This window comes from Canis lupus, chromosome 4 (assembly GCF_003254725.2).
Source record: "Canis lupus dingo isolate Sandy chromosome 4, ASM325472v2, whole genome shotgun sequence".
Classification (NCBI taxonomy): Eukaryota; Metazoa; Chordata; class Mammalia; order Carnivora; family Canidae; genus Canis; species Canis lupus.
Window position 1 is genome coordinate 43,819,618 of NC_064246.1, and position 13,791 is coordinate 43,833,408.

Genomic DNA, 13,791 nt, shown 5'->3' on the forward strand with positions numbered 1-13,791 from the left:
AAACACTCTGTTAAAAGTACTGAATATCTACTACATAGAGCAAGTGCTAGGTATTGGGGATAAAGTAATTTACAAGTTAGATGCAGTTCCTGACCTAACAGAGCCTGTAGTCTAGAGCAGGGGATGGTCAACTACTGCCTGCAGGCCAAACTCATGCATTGCCTGTTTTTGCAAATAAAGTAGTTTTCAGTGGCACACAGCCATCCCTATTTCTTTACATATTACCTCTGACTGCCTTTGTGCTATAAAGTTAAGACAGTGGTATGGTCCACAAAACCTGAAATGTTTACTCTCTAGTTCTTTATAGAAAGAGGTTATAGACTCTTGTCTACGATAGTAGTTCTCAAACTTTCTGGTCTTAGGACCCCTTCACCATCTTAAAACTGGAGAACTTCTAAGAGGTTTTGTTCATGTGTGTTTGTCTATCAATATTTACCATATTAGAAATCAAAACAAAAAATTTGAAAATAATTAATTTCTTTGAAAATAACAATAGTAATCGCATTGCATGTTAACCTTTTTTTAAAATTTTTTTTTAAATTTTTATTTATTTGTGATAGTCACAGAGAGAGAGAGAGAATGAGGCAGAGACACAGGCAGAGGGAGAAGCAGGCTCCATGCACCGGGAGCCCGACGTGGGATTCGATCCCGGGTCTCCAGGATCGCGCCCTGGGACAAAGGCAGGCGCCAAACCGCTGCGCCACCCAGGGATCCCGTTAACCTTTTTTTAATTAAACATTTTAAATTTATATACTTATAAACTTTTTTACACTTAGATGTTTTCTAAGTCCCCGCCAAAAAATTAGAAGAGTCGTATTACTTTATATTTTTGCAAAACTCTTTAATGTAAAGCTTAACAGAAGACAGCTGAGTCCTAAGAGATGCATTTGCATCAATCTGTTGCAAAATCACATATCATGTAGCCTCTGGAAAACTGCACCGTCCTCTCGTGATAGACCCAAAGTAAAAAAAGGCAAATAACTTCTTAGTATTATGAAGTTTTGACTTTGCAGATGCCCTAAGAGAATCCCTGGGGCCTCCAGGGAACCACACTTTGAGAACGGCTGTCTAGAAAAGTCCTAGGCTGACATTAAACAGAAAAAGACATGAGGTCTAATTAGCTAATTATCACTGAACAACTGATTTAAAGAAAAAGAATACTGCTCTGTGAGGGAATGTAAACCCTAAACCTGGCCCCATCTGGGGAGTCGGGAAATAATTTCTTGAGGAAATGATATTCCAAGATGGGCTTGGAAAAGACAGTTAACCAGGTGAAGGCAGGAGAGGGGCGCTCTCCCTTCAGTGCATGTGCTCCTCTGCGTGGCTGAGAAAATTGGGTTAGGCTTTGGGGAAGGATCAGAAATGAGGAGGAATTTCCCATGACATCTTCCCCTGAGGGGACCAGGTCAGAGATGTGCTCTGGGAAGCAAAGGGAAAGCTGTTACCCCAAGGTCCTTCTGACATGCCTGGAATTCACATCAGAACAACAGGCAAACCCTGATCTCTCTGGGACTAGGTGGAATGTTCTACAGATGGGGCACTATATGGAGGCCCAAATGCTGAGACTCAGGGGACCCAGGGGGCACGAACATGAGGACAGTCAGGCAAACCCTTAGGATGCAGTGTCCTACAGTAACACAGGCAGCAACACAAACCCTTAGCTACCGTCTTCCTTAAGGCATCAGGAGCCATTCCTCATCCAGAGGAATTTGCTGTAAAAGTTACTGGGTGAGGGACCACAGCAGCTCTCTTTCCACTCGATTGCTGGACCTTGTCCCCATCTCCCTCCCAGTTACCAGAGCTCTGCAAACACTGGCTCTCAAAGCCAGGGTCTGCCAAGTTTCAGGATGGCTATCGAAGGCTGCCGCGGTTCTTCCTCCTGACGTGCCCGCCCTTGGGGTATGAAAACCCTACAGATTCTAGCTACCGTCTCACCTCAAATGCCCCCACCTGATACACAGTAGGCAGAGAAGAAAGCTTTCCCCAGCAGGTGGGAGGCATCAGGTTCGACTCTGTTCACGGAAAGTAATGCTCCCTGCAGTCAGCCCACTGCTAGCAAGTCTTGAGGTATTCTATGGGACTTCGCTGTGTTAGTTCCCGGAGTCCTCCTAGGAGCCCTGTGAGATCCGTTTACATGTTATCCCATTTTACAGATGAGAAACTGAGGCACAAAGAGGTCTTGCTGCTGACCCAGGTGACAGTCAGTAGGGAGTGAAGCCACCATTAAACCCAGGCATTTGGCTTCTAGCATTCAGCTCCTTGAATATACATTTTACTGCCTCTCTATAATTGGAAGGATGTGAGGAGTTAGTTTTTTATTTCCAAAATTTTTTTAAAGATTGTATTTATTAGAGAGAGAGAGAGAGAGAGAGAGAGAGAGCAAGCACACGAGTGAGGGGAGGGGCAGGAGAGGGAGAAGCAGAGAGCCTAATGCAGGGCTCTATCCCAGCACTGAGAGATCATGACTTGAGCCAAAGGCAGACACACAACCAAATGAGTCACCCAGGTGTCCTGATGCAGTTAGTTTTTAAAAAAGTATCCATGTAGATACTCAACACTGCTTATTTATCAGCAGGGAAATGCAAATCCAAACCACGAGATACCATTTCACACCCATTTGGATGGCTACTATACAAAAACCCAGAAAATAACAAGTGCGTTGGTGAGGCTGTGGGAAATGGGACACCCTGCACATGGCTGCCGTAGATGTAAAATGGTGCAGCCACGGTGGAGAAAAGTGCAATGACTCCTCCAAAAAAAAATGTTTTTTAAAGATTTATTTATTCATGAGAGACACACACAGAGAGAGGCAGAGACACAGGCAGAGGGAGAAGCAGGCTCCATGCAGGGAGCCCGATGCGGGACTCGATCCCGGATCCTGGGATCACAACCTCAGCCGAAGGCAGCTGCCCAACCGCTGAGCCACCCAGGCATCCCAACTCCTCCAAAAATTAAAAGTAGAATTACCATATGATCCAGAAGTTCCCCTTCTGGACTTCTGGGGTTACAGCCAAAGGATTTAAAGGCAAAGACGTGAACAGATACTCTCATATGCCCGTCAGAGCAGCATCATTCATAATAATCCAAAGGTGAAAGCAACCCCCGTGTCCATGAGTTGGATAAGTAGATAAACAAAATATTGCAGGTACACACAATGGAATATTATTCAGCCTTAAAAAAGGAAGGAAATTCTGCTGCATGCAACAGCAATGGATGAACCTGGAGGGCGTGACACTAAGTGAAACAAACCAGTCACAAGATGACAAATACCAAATACCGTGTGACTCCATCATATGAGGTACCCAGAGCAGTCAAACTGATATGACAGAAAGAACGATGGTTGCCATGCACAGCAATGTGAATGTGTTCAATATCATGAACTGGACGCTTACTATGGTTAACATGGTAGATTTTGTGTCTGTTTTACCCAATCAAAAATAAATGTTTTAAAAAGTAAACTAATAGGTAATACACCTCAGAATGTTTATTATTATAATTGCAGTAGGAATTACCCTGAATGATGTTTTGAAGTTGGGGGTGGAGGGGTTGCTGACTATTTCTGAACTTCTGGAACCGAAGAGAGCCCTTGCAAACAGATTAAGTGCTATGGCCTTTCCCTGGTTTGCATGCCAAGCCAAAAGAGGTGATTAGCAGGCTTAAACTACTGGTTTCTAATCAGAAAGTTAAAAAAAAAAAAAAAAATCCTTTGTCAAAGAGAACAGGAACAAAGGGCCAGTAGGCCCAGGGGTTATACAATAAAAGCTGGATCATGCTGTGTAAAAAGGCCCCTCCATCTCCTCATGGCTGTGTCCTCCTAACACCGGGATCTTCATGACGTCGAGGGCTATTGTACTGTATTGATAACACATCATTCAGTGTTGCCTGGCCTCTCACAAAGGCAGGCAGTGTCCCTGCATGCAAGGAGGACATTTAGGAGACAAATTCCAAGAGTCATTAGCAATTGCATCTTAACTGTTCCCATACATTTGCCTCTCCTTCCCATACAATCCTGTTCCTCTCCCTCCCTCTCCCTCTCTCTCTGTTCTCTGTTCCTCCCTCCCTCCCTCCCTCCAGTGAGTAAGGATACTGGGAATACTGGAGAACAGGACTCTTCTGGAAAGGCCTCTGTGTTCACTTTTCCAAACAGCGACAGATCCTAAGAGGGCAGGGGCTAAAGAGGGAAGTAGAAGAGGAGGTTGTGGCAGGGGGAGGGCCCAGGAGGCAGTGCCTGGGAGCTAACAGGGAGCCTGCGTCCCATGGGTCCTCACAACTCCACCTCCTCCACACCCCCTGGCCATGCTGCCCACCACCCGCTGGCAACACCTCCTGTCCTCACCACCCTATAGAGCAGGGCCTGTGGGATCTGGCTGCCTGTGGACTCTAGGAAGGAGGCAGGAACTTCCTCCAGCGCCTGGATTCCAGTCGCTGCACCCAGGAGAGTGCGAAAGCTTAACTAATTCTCAAATCAGGACACATACACAAAACCCTCTGAGAAGTGGTAGAGAACTCAATGAGTGTTAGCAATGTTACATCAACGCGAGCCAATGACCTCCAGGAGACAATGCGGCAGTGACAAGCCCTGAGCCCTGGATGGAAACCCAACCCCTTGTGCCAACTTGCTGTGTGATCTTGATAAATTCCCTAATCTCTCTGGGCCTCAGCAGCTACTGAGGACAAGTGAAACAGTAAATGAATGTAACTTTCCTTGGTATGTGGCAGTGGTCACAACCTCCAGGAAGTTTCCTCAGCTTCTAGCAAGATTTATGAACTTTATTTCTGAATATAAAATTCTGACCAAATGACAGCACAGCACTGTCTTCCTCCTAGAAGCAAAACAAGTATAACCTGGGGAGATGAGAAAAGAAAGGGAGTAGATTCAGAAATAATATGCTTGTGGAAAAAAAGGCACAAAAGAAACTCAGTAATTACCCACGATCTTAGACTACCTGGCCCCCATCCCCTGGAATTAGAGCAAATGTCTGAAGGACTGTGACATAGCCCACATTAACTAGAACTGGATGCTCCCCTTTCATCAACTCAAGATGCTCTGCTGAGGGCCTACTGCACACTGAGCTCTCAGCGACTCCACCCTGCCCCTATAATTCAGTCAATCCTTTCTCTTCCAAGGGCCAAGGAAGGTTCTGACCCTACTTTGGACTGAGAGCAGACTGCCCTTACCCTGACCTCAGGCATCAAGAGGTCAGTTCGTCTCCTGTACTGAGGTCCCCTGCGGTCACAACCAACAGTCTGGGCTAACCTAGAGTTCCCTCTGGTGGCTCCCCTGCCAGCCCCCAAAAGGCCTCCCGCCCACCAGAGGCACACAGATAAGCAAGATCAGAGCAGGGACCCTGGGCTCATAAAGCAGGCTTCCTGGTGTTCCAGTGAAGGATAAGGAACTGCGGCCCGTGTTTCAGAGAGAGGTGATGGGCAGCATTTTTAGAACAGAGGCAGCCAGCTCTCCCTTCACCAACACGACGAAGAGGGCCTGTGTGATTTCTGTTGGGTGAACAGTTACCGGTTTGGCAAACAGCAGTGCAGAGCCTTACACAGAGAATCACGGTAGCAAACGCTGAGAAACTCTGGGGGAAGGCTCTGTGGGAGTTCCACGGTCCAATAGCTCTATTCTTTAATGCCTCCTGTCTGACAAGAGGGAGGCTTGCACATTCCAGCGGCCCTGGGTGCGGGGTCAGGCCAGGGCTGGCAAACTGTCCTTGAGTGTTTTCTTCTACATCAGGAAGGCTTCCTGAGCAGGCAGACCCAGAGCTGAGCTTCCACCCAGGACGCCTCACCCCCATGCAGCTGGGCTCTGCCCCCTGCCACTCAGAGCCCTGGGCTCTCCCTGGGTCTAATGCTCACCCTCTGGCTTGAAAACCTGACCCAGGACTTCAGACTGACCAAGGGAGGAGTCAGAGGGTGGCAGCTTCTCATCAGGAGGCATCTACTCATCACCCTTCGTTCTGCAACTTGCCCGTTGCCTCTCAGCTGCCTTCAAGGGTACCCATGCATTTGCTAGGACTGATTCCATGCAAGACGTTGTGCCGGGCCTGGGAGACAGGCAGGACACTTCCCCATTGGGTGGAGAACATAGACATGAAAAGGATCACGGCTCCACCGTGGATGCATATGAGAATGGTGCACAGGGGGCGGGGGAGGCCTTTACCCGAGCTGGGACAAGGCAGGCTCCCGTAAGAGGAAGCCTTTAAGCGGGGTGTAGCAATGCAGAGCGGGAGTGTCAGCAGGCAGGGCGCACACAGGGTTCATGCAGAGCACAGAGAGCATCTCCTGGGGCAGGGAAGAGAGGGCTTCAAGTTTAAGGTGTATTAGAATTGTCTGGGTAGCATATTTAAAATGTAGATTCCAATAAATAAAATTAAAAATAAATAAAATAAATAAATAAATAAAATAAAATAAAATAAAATAAAATAAAATAAAATAAAAATATAGAATCCTGGAGCCCCACTGAGATTCTGATTCAGTATATTTCAGGTGGGGGCCCAGGAATCTGTTTTACGGGCTCCTTGGGGGAGTAAGGCAGGAGGTCTATGGACCACACTCTGAGAAACTCTGCTTTGAAGGAATGGGGGGGGGGGAGCCATTTGTGGCTTTGATGGAATATTGGTTTATTTTTCTGGAATGTTCCCAAGGGGACTTTGGACAGCTCACTAATGATTTGTTCTTTAGTCATTTTACACAGACAGACATACCAACATCAAACAAACTGGAAATGAACCCAGGGAGGGTGTTAGGAGCCCCACTCACGTGGATGGCTGTCACTGTGTTCCATGGGATGATGATGGGCATTATCTCAGGAATGTGTCAGGGCAAGGTCCACACTTAACGCCAAAAGGCTGTCCACAGGTGAACCAGGGCCCAGCAAGCAGTGATGGGAAAGCCTTCTGGAATCTGGCCACACCTCCCTGCCAACTCCATGCCAGGAAAGGCAAGGCAGTCTGCGGACTTCTTACAGACTTTCTCTGCAGCCCACAGCTGGCTTTCTGCCCCTCCTGTCCTGGGTCCTCCATCAGGAGCCTGGTCTCTGCCACCCTACTCAGGGTCCTCCTGGCTTGGACCAGGGATTGCATGTGTGGCCTCTGGCTCAACCAGCCTAAGCCTTGGCTGTAGGTATTGTTTCTGCTAGTACCCTCATGGCAATACTTTTGGCCTATTCAGAACTAGTTCCAGGGAGTCCGCCATTTGTTTCACTGGCTCAAGCCCCTGCCTGGGAAGCTTACAGGGGAACCCCAGACCTCCTTGTCTTGCTCTTGCCACTGTTCTCTGAGGGTTGGAACTCTGCCTTTGGGATCTTTGCCAAGTGCCTGCTGGGCCACCTCATTATGTGTTACAGCCACAGGCACTAGCCTCCCAAGGGTTCCCACCTTCCAACTGCCCATGTCCCCAAGGGCCATGTTTTGCCACCCTGGGGATTTCCCGCACAGCCTGATCTGTTCTGCCCCAACTGCTGAATATGTTACAGTCTCAGGACCTGCCTTTTCTCAGCAGGTGTGATACCCTTTGAACTGACTTTCACACTCATCCGGCTTCAATCCCTTATTCCACGTGGAGCTCTGAGAACAGGCTAAGAAACTCATCCCCTGACAGCGTTTATAACTGGTGATAATAATCCACTGTTTATTGATAGTATGACTACATGGTGTGCCCCACATCATAGCTTGGTAAGAGCTAGTCAGCCACAAAACAAAAACAAAAAACTAAAACAAACAAAAAACCCAGGGCTACACAATAAACAATAAGGAGTATTAAATGAACATGCTTAAGGACCACTGGGATCTCGTTAAAATGCAGCTTCTGGTGCTTGCTTCAGAAGCACATATACTAAAACTGAAATGATACAGAGATTACCATGGCCCCTGCGCAAGGATGACACACAAATTTGTGAAGCATTCCATATTAAAAATAAAAAAAGCAAAAACGGTTTTTGATTCCGTGGGTCTGGAGTGGAGTCTGAAATTCTGTATATTTAACAAGCTCCCAGGCAATACTGATATGCAGGTCCACAACCCGCACTTCCAGTAGCAAGAGGGTAGGGATCAATCACACTAATGAGTGGGAGTCTGTCATACCGGGGAGGGGGGCCAGAAGCAGGGCTCAGAATCGAGCATGTGCTCAAACACAGTACCCACCAAATCCTACTCATTGCCACAGAATCAGAACAATTTACATAGAAGTTCTGAGAAAGAATGACTGGGGGATGGCCAACTGCCCACAGACTCTCCTGAGCAGACAGCTGCTGCTGTGGTTGGTACCACATGACCCCTGACCCTTGTCACAGTTTCCTATACCAGGTGAGTCCAACTCAAGGTCAGCTCTGCAATTTTTCCAAATCCACACTGAATTTTTGGACACTGAGCTAACTGTGGTTGTGGGGTTGAAGGGTTATAAGACTGGCTGGGGCCGTGAAGGGGATCAGGGTCACCTAATGCTGTGATAATGTCATAACTGTTCACATTTTTGAGTACTTAGCCTGAGCCTTGCTGTCCGATTAGTGCCTTACACGAAGAATCCATGCCGCAATTCTCACAATTGTCCTTCAAAGTGGATAGTAATTTAAGAGTGGGAGCTCTGAAGCCAGACAGCCTGAGACTGAATCCCAGCTTTGGGGATTTCTAGCTGTGTGACCTTAAGCAAATTACTTAGCACCACCCCCCCCCCCCATGTCTCCACTTCCTCCTCTGTGTATAGGGAGAACTACAGCACCTCCCTTAGACAATTAGTTGAATAAACATAAAGCATTTAGTGTACACTCAGCACTCAATAAAATCGTGATTTTTTTAACCTTATTTGTATAAAGCAAGAAACTGAGGCTCAAAGAGCTTAAGTAGCTTGCCCAAGTGTACACAGAAAGTTAGAGGCAGAAATGATTGGAAACAAGGTTGTGAATTTATGAGCAAATTTTAGATCTGTTGTTGTAGGTTTCAGGAGACATCATAAATTGTAGCCACCAGCTGCAGTCCCACCTGCCTGGCAGTGAGGACTGCTATTCCCTGCCTTAGATTCCTGTAAAATCTTAGTTCACAGTAGTCTCTTTTTTCCAGAGCCATCTGGGATGGGCTTTTTCTGGTTTTGACTAGAAGAGAATTGACTTAAAGTAGAGCTCTTCCGGCAGGAGCAGGGAGGGAGGTGATGGATGAGAGAAGGCCTCCTGGAGCTGGCATCATCACCTGTGGGCTGTGAAGGAGGTGGGGCCTCCACGGATTCAGGCTGGGCTGGGAAACTGACTGCGATGGGAGAATGGCAAATTGTAGGGCATGTTTGGGTACTGCCACTAACACAGGTGGACTATATGCAGAAGACCAATGAAGAGAGCTCAGTAATCACAGCTAGCAACGACTGGCACCTGCACGCTATGCTGTTGGACATTCTGCAAAGTATTTTAGATAAGCTTATTTATTTTTATTTTTTTAATTTTAGATAAGTTTAATTTAAACTTATTAAAATTGTATGAAGTGTGGTTATGTAAGAGGATGTTTTATTTCTTATACACACATACACTAAACATACTAAACACTGAAGTACTTAGTGGACAGAGACATGATGTCCAATTTAAGAGTAATAACCAACTTGCTTTTTTTTTTTTAAGTAGGCTCCATGCCCAACATGGAGCCCAATGTGGGGCACAACGTGGGGCTTGAACTCTTGACCTTGAGGTCAAGACCTGAGCTGAGATCAAGAGTGGGGCACTTAACCAACTGAGCTACCCAGGTGTCCCTATAACGTACTTTTAAATGGTTTATATATGTCATGGTTTCATATATTTAATCATATATGTTTGTATATATAAGTACACATACACAAACTCACATACACGTAGGGAAAATGAGAGACTATAAGTTAAATGGGTAACATGTAAAAATTGGTCAATTTGGGTAAAGGGTCTATGGAAATTTCTTATATTTTTGCAACTTTCCTGTAAGTTTAAAATCATATCAAATTTAAAAGATACCAAAATACACCTAGAAAGATTTTTAAAAATCTTTAAAAATAGTATGAACTCAATACTGCTATTACCCCCATCTCATTCATGAGGAAAGTGGGGCAAAGCAAGAGAGACAGAGAAAATGGGGCAGGCTCAGCTTTGAGGAGCTTTGATGCCAAGCTCGGAAGGTTGTCCCTCAGCAAGTTTGGGACCGGGGGGATGTCTGTAGAGTGTAAGGAGGGGAGTGGGCAACACTGGGTAAGACAAGACCCATCTGAAAGCATGCCACAGGCTGGCTAGAAGGGTGAGGACTCTAGTTTGGGCTCTGTTTTCAACTAAGCCTCAGTAGGAATAAAAAGAAAAAAGAAGAGGTGTCAAAGTCCATAAAAGAAAGGCTGGCACCAGAACCTGGAGCCAGATGGGGGTAGGGAGGAATCCAGAGGATGGAAACAGGGGTGGCCAGTATGTGGTGGGGAAACTGGGTACGTGGGTGCCACTGGGGAGAAATACCTATGATCTGCTGCATACCTTTTGGACCTTTCGAATCTGAACCATGTGTGTTTTAGACATTATGGGGGATTCCTCTCAGGGAATGGCAGAAGAGGCAAAGCTGTCTGAGACCAGGACTGGATTCAGACTTAAATGTATTGTAGTGTCCAGCGTTTGTCCGGACCCAAAAATGATGTCTAGTGGGAAACTGGAAGTGGGCAGTGTAGAGGAGGTAGCAGAAAGCATGGGGTCCCAGGACACCACAAGGGAAGAGCAGTGGGAGATAAGACCACAAGATGCCCTCCCTTTCCTGGAGAAGAGCGACTGTCAATAGAGGAGAAGGGTCACTACCACCACTAGATGCCTGTGCACTGTTGGCAGGAATGTACATTGGTGCAGGCATGATGCAAAACAGCATAGGAGCAAGCCCCTGGGGGGCTCAGTCGGTGAAGTGTCTGCCTTGGGCTCAGGTCATGATTTCAGGGTCCTGGGATCCAGAGGTGTTGAGGGGGGATGTCACTGCTCAGCGGGGAGCCTGCTTCTCCTTCTCCCTCTGCCTCTCCCCACCCTCATGCTCTCTCTAATAAATAAAATCTTTAAAAAAAAAAAAGAAAAAGAAAAACAGCATGCGGGATCCTCAAAGAATTCAAAATAGAGCTACTATATGACCTAGAAATCCCGCTTCTGGGTACTGATTTGAAGGAAATGAAACCACTAATTCAAAAATATATCTGCACTCCATGCTCACTACAGCATCATTTACAACTGCCAAGATATGGAGACAGCCTAAGTGGCCACTGATGAATGAATGGAGAAAGAAAATGTGGTGTACATATACAATGGAATACTACTACCATAAGGAAGAATGAAATCTTGTGTTAGCATAGATGGACCCTGAGGGCAGTATGGCTAAATGAAATAAGACAGAAAATGATAAATAATGCATGATCTCATATGTGGAATCCAAAAATAAAATAAAACAAGTTCACAGATACAGAGAACAGACTGGTGGTCGCCAGAGGCAGGAGGTGTGGTAGGCAAAATGACTGAAGGACCTCGAAAGGTACAAACTTCCAGTCACAAAATAATTAAGTCCCGGAGATGGAATATACAACATGGTGACCCTAGTTAACAAAACTGCACCACACACTTGAAAATTGCTAAGAGCAGATAGTAAAAGTTCTCATCACGAGAAAAAAACCTGTAACTATGAATTGATAGATGTTCACCGGACTTACTGTGATGATCATTTTGCAATATATATAAATACTGAATCATTATTTTGTATACCTAAAACTAAATTTGTATGTCAAATGCATCTCAACAAAATAAATAAAAATTAAAGAAAGGCACCAGTAGATGAGGAGGGTCAGCCACGCTGTTAGATGCTACAAGGAGGTCAAGTTAGACATCAGTGGGTGGCTCCTGTGACCTTTCTGGAACTGTGATCAGAGGATGAGGTGGCAGAAGGAGGATGGGGGGTGCTGAAGCATGAGTGGGGGCTGTGGATTCAGTGGGTACGGAACTCCTCCATGTTCTTCAGAGCAAGGGGCATGGGGTAGGACACAGCCTGAACATTTAGTCTTGGAGAGGGAACACCTGAACACACTGGAGAAAAACTCACAGATGCCTCACAAAAGGAAGAGATTTCTCTGATACGAGGACCAAGAAGTGGGCCAGGTTGTGGTAAAGGCTGAAGGGATTTCTAGTCCTGGTTGAGTTGAGTGGTTCTCAAGCTTTAGACAGCATCAAAATCACTTGGGGTTTCTTTTTACACACATGGAGTCGGCGTTCCATGTATTCCATGGGTTCTGATTATGTTGACTGGGGCTGGGCCTGGAAATATGCATTAGCCACCCTTAGGAGGTTCAGATGGACACAGTTGAGAGACGATGCCGGACTGGGGGGAAACCTGGCTCCTAGGCCAAAGTTAAGAAACCCTGTTTGTTACCACCACAGTGAGTGCCACAATCTATTGACTGGAATTAAGAAAACCTGGCTGAAGACAGAGACAGGCCATTATTATAGATGCATCTTATTTAAAGTTAAAAGCAAACTCAGTGTTTCTAATTATAGAACATAAGAAATTTATGGCTTGACCTCTGGTGTCATTCATAAGGACTGTTATTTTCTCTTCATTTTCCTGATCTGTAATTATTTTATGTTTTTAGTATTTATCTGTAAGCTCCATGAGGGACAACGTCGGCCTTTGTTCACTGCTGTACCCCCTTCCTAGCACAGCTCCTATCAGGAACCAAATGCACAAAGGTGATGGCATTCTTTTGTTTCAATGCGCTCCACTGTGCAACAGAAGTGGATGGTAATTCATGCCCAGCTGGAGCCATTTTGGGCTTGAGATGACCCAAATGTCTTCCAGTGAACCCAAAACAGACATTCTTCGGGATGTTCTGCTGGGCAAGCAAGAATGCTGCAAACCAAGCCCATATGCTGTGCAGACACCAAGAGTCCAACAGGAACTTGATTCTTGCAAAGTCTTCTGTGCCAAAGTAATAAGAGACGGAAGCTGTCTTGGACAGAGTCAGTAGGGAGGGTGAAGCAAAGACACTGATCACCACCACGGACCAAGGAATTTGGTCAAGGACATTGATCCCTGGGCTTTTGAAAAACCTACTGTAATCAGAAAAACAGCTCGCTCACCCTGCCTACTAAAGGGGGATATCTGCTAAAACAGGAATAGAGCAAACACAAAATTCTGGCCTCCCCCAACAGACTCCAAGCAACTTGAAGTTAGTTGGTGCTGCAGGAATCACCAGAGTGAAAGGGGCTCTGGTCTGAATTACCAGGATTAAGTCAGTGGTGCTCTCCCTGCCAGCCTTGCCTGACCTACAGGATGATGAAGAACATGCGTTTTGGGAGCGGGCAGACTGAATCCCACTTTTGCCACTTATTAGCTTACAATCATGGGCAAGTTTTCAACTCCCTCAGCATCACCTTCCCTGTCAGCAGGATGGAGACAGTACCGCTCTTACCTCATTGGGCTGCTCTGAGAATTAAATTGGATAATACATTCAAAGCCCACAGCCTAGATCTTGGCACAGTCTACGGTCATAATAAATGTTAGCTATTATTAGTTCTTACCCACAGGCTATAATCTATATGGTGACGATGTCTACGCTCCCCACTCTCTTGGAGTCTCAAGGACACAGATGTGTGCATGAAATCCAGACGGAGTTCTGCTGAGGTCAGACAGAAGAGGCGCTAACGGCCCAACCCTCAGGCCTGCCTCTCCGTAGGAGCTTAGACCAATTTGTTCAAAAGCATTACTGCTGCAATGGGAATTTAAAGATTTTCACATTAAAGTAAAGATAAGCCTAAGGCTCTCTGATCCTTAACGCGCCAGGACAGAA

General features: G+C 46.1%; 1 protein-coding gene and 1 non-coding gene across 8 annotated transcripts in view; one reads left to right on the forward strand and one right to left on the reverse strand.

Moving 5' to 3' along the window:
• The window catches only part of WWC1 (WW and C2 domain containing 1), a 152,411-nt gene that overhangs the window by 125,643 nt on the left and 12,977 nt on the right, over positions 1-13,791 (reverse strand). The gene's annotated exons all lie outside the window — the stretch shown is intronic.
• On the forward strand, positions 7,810-7,913 carry LOC112652081 (U6 spliceosomal RNA). Its single transcript, XR_003131233.1, has one exon. It is a non-coding gene; the product is annotated as a U6 spliceosomal RNA (small nuclear RNA).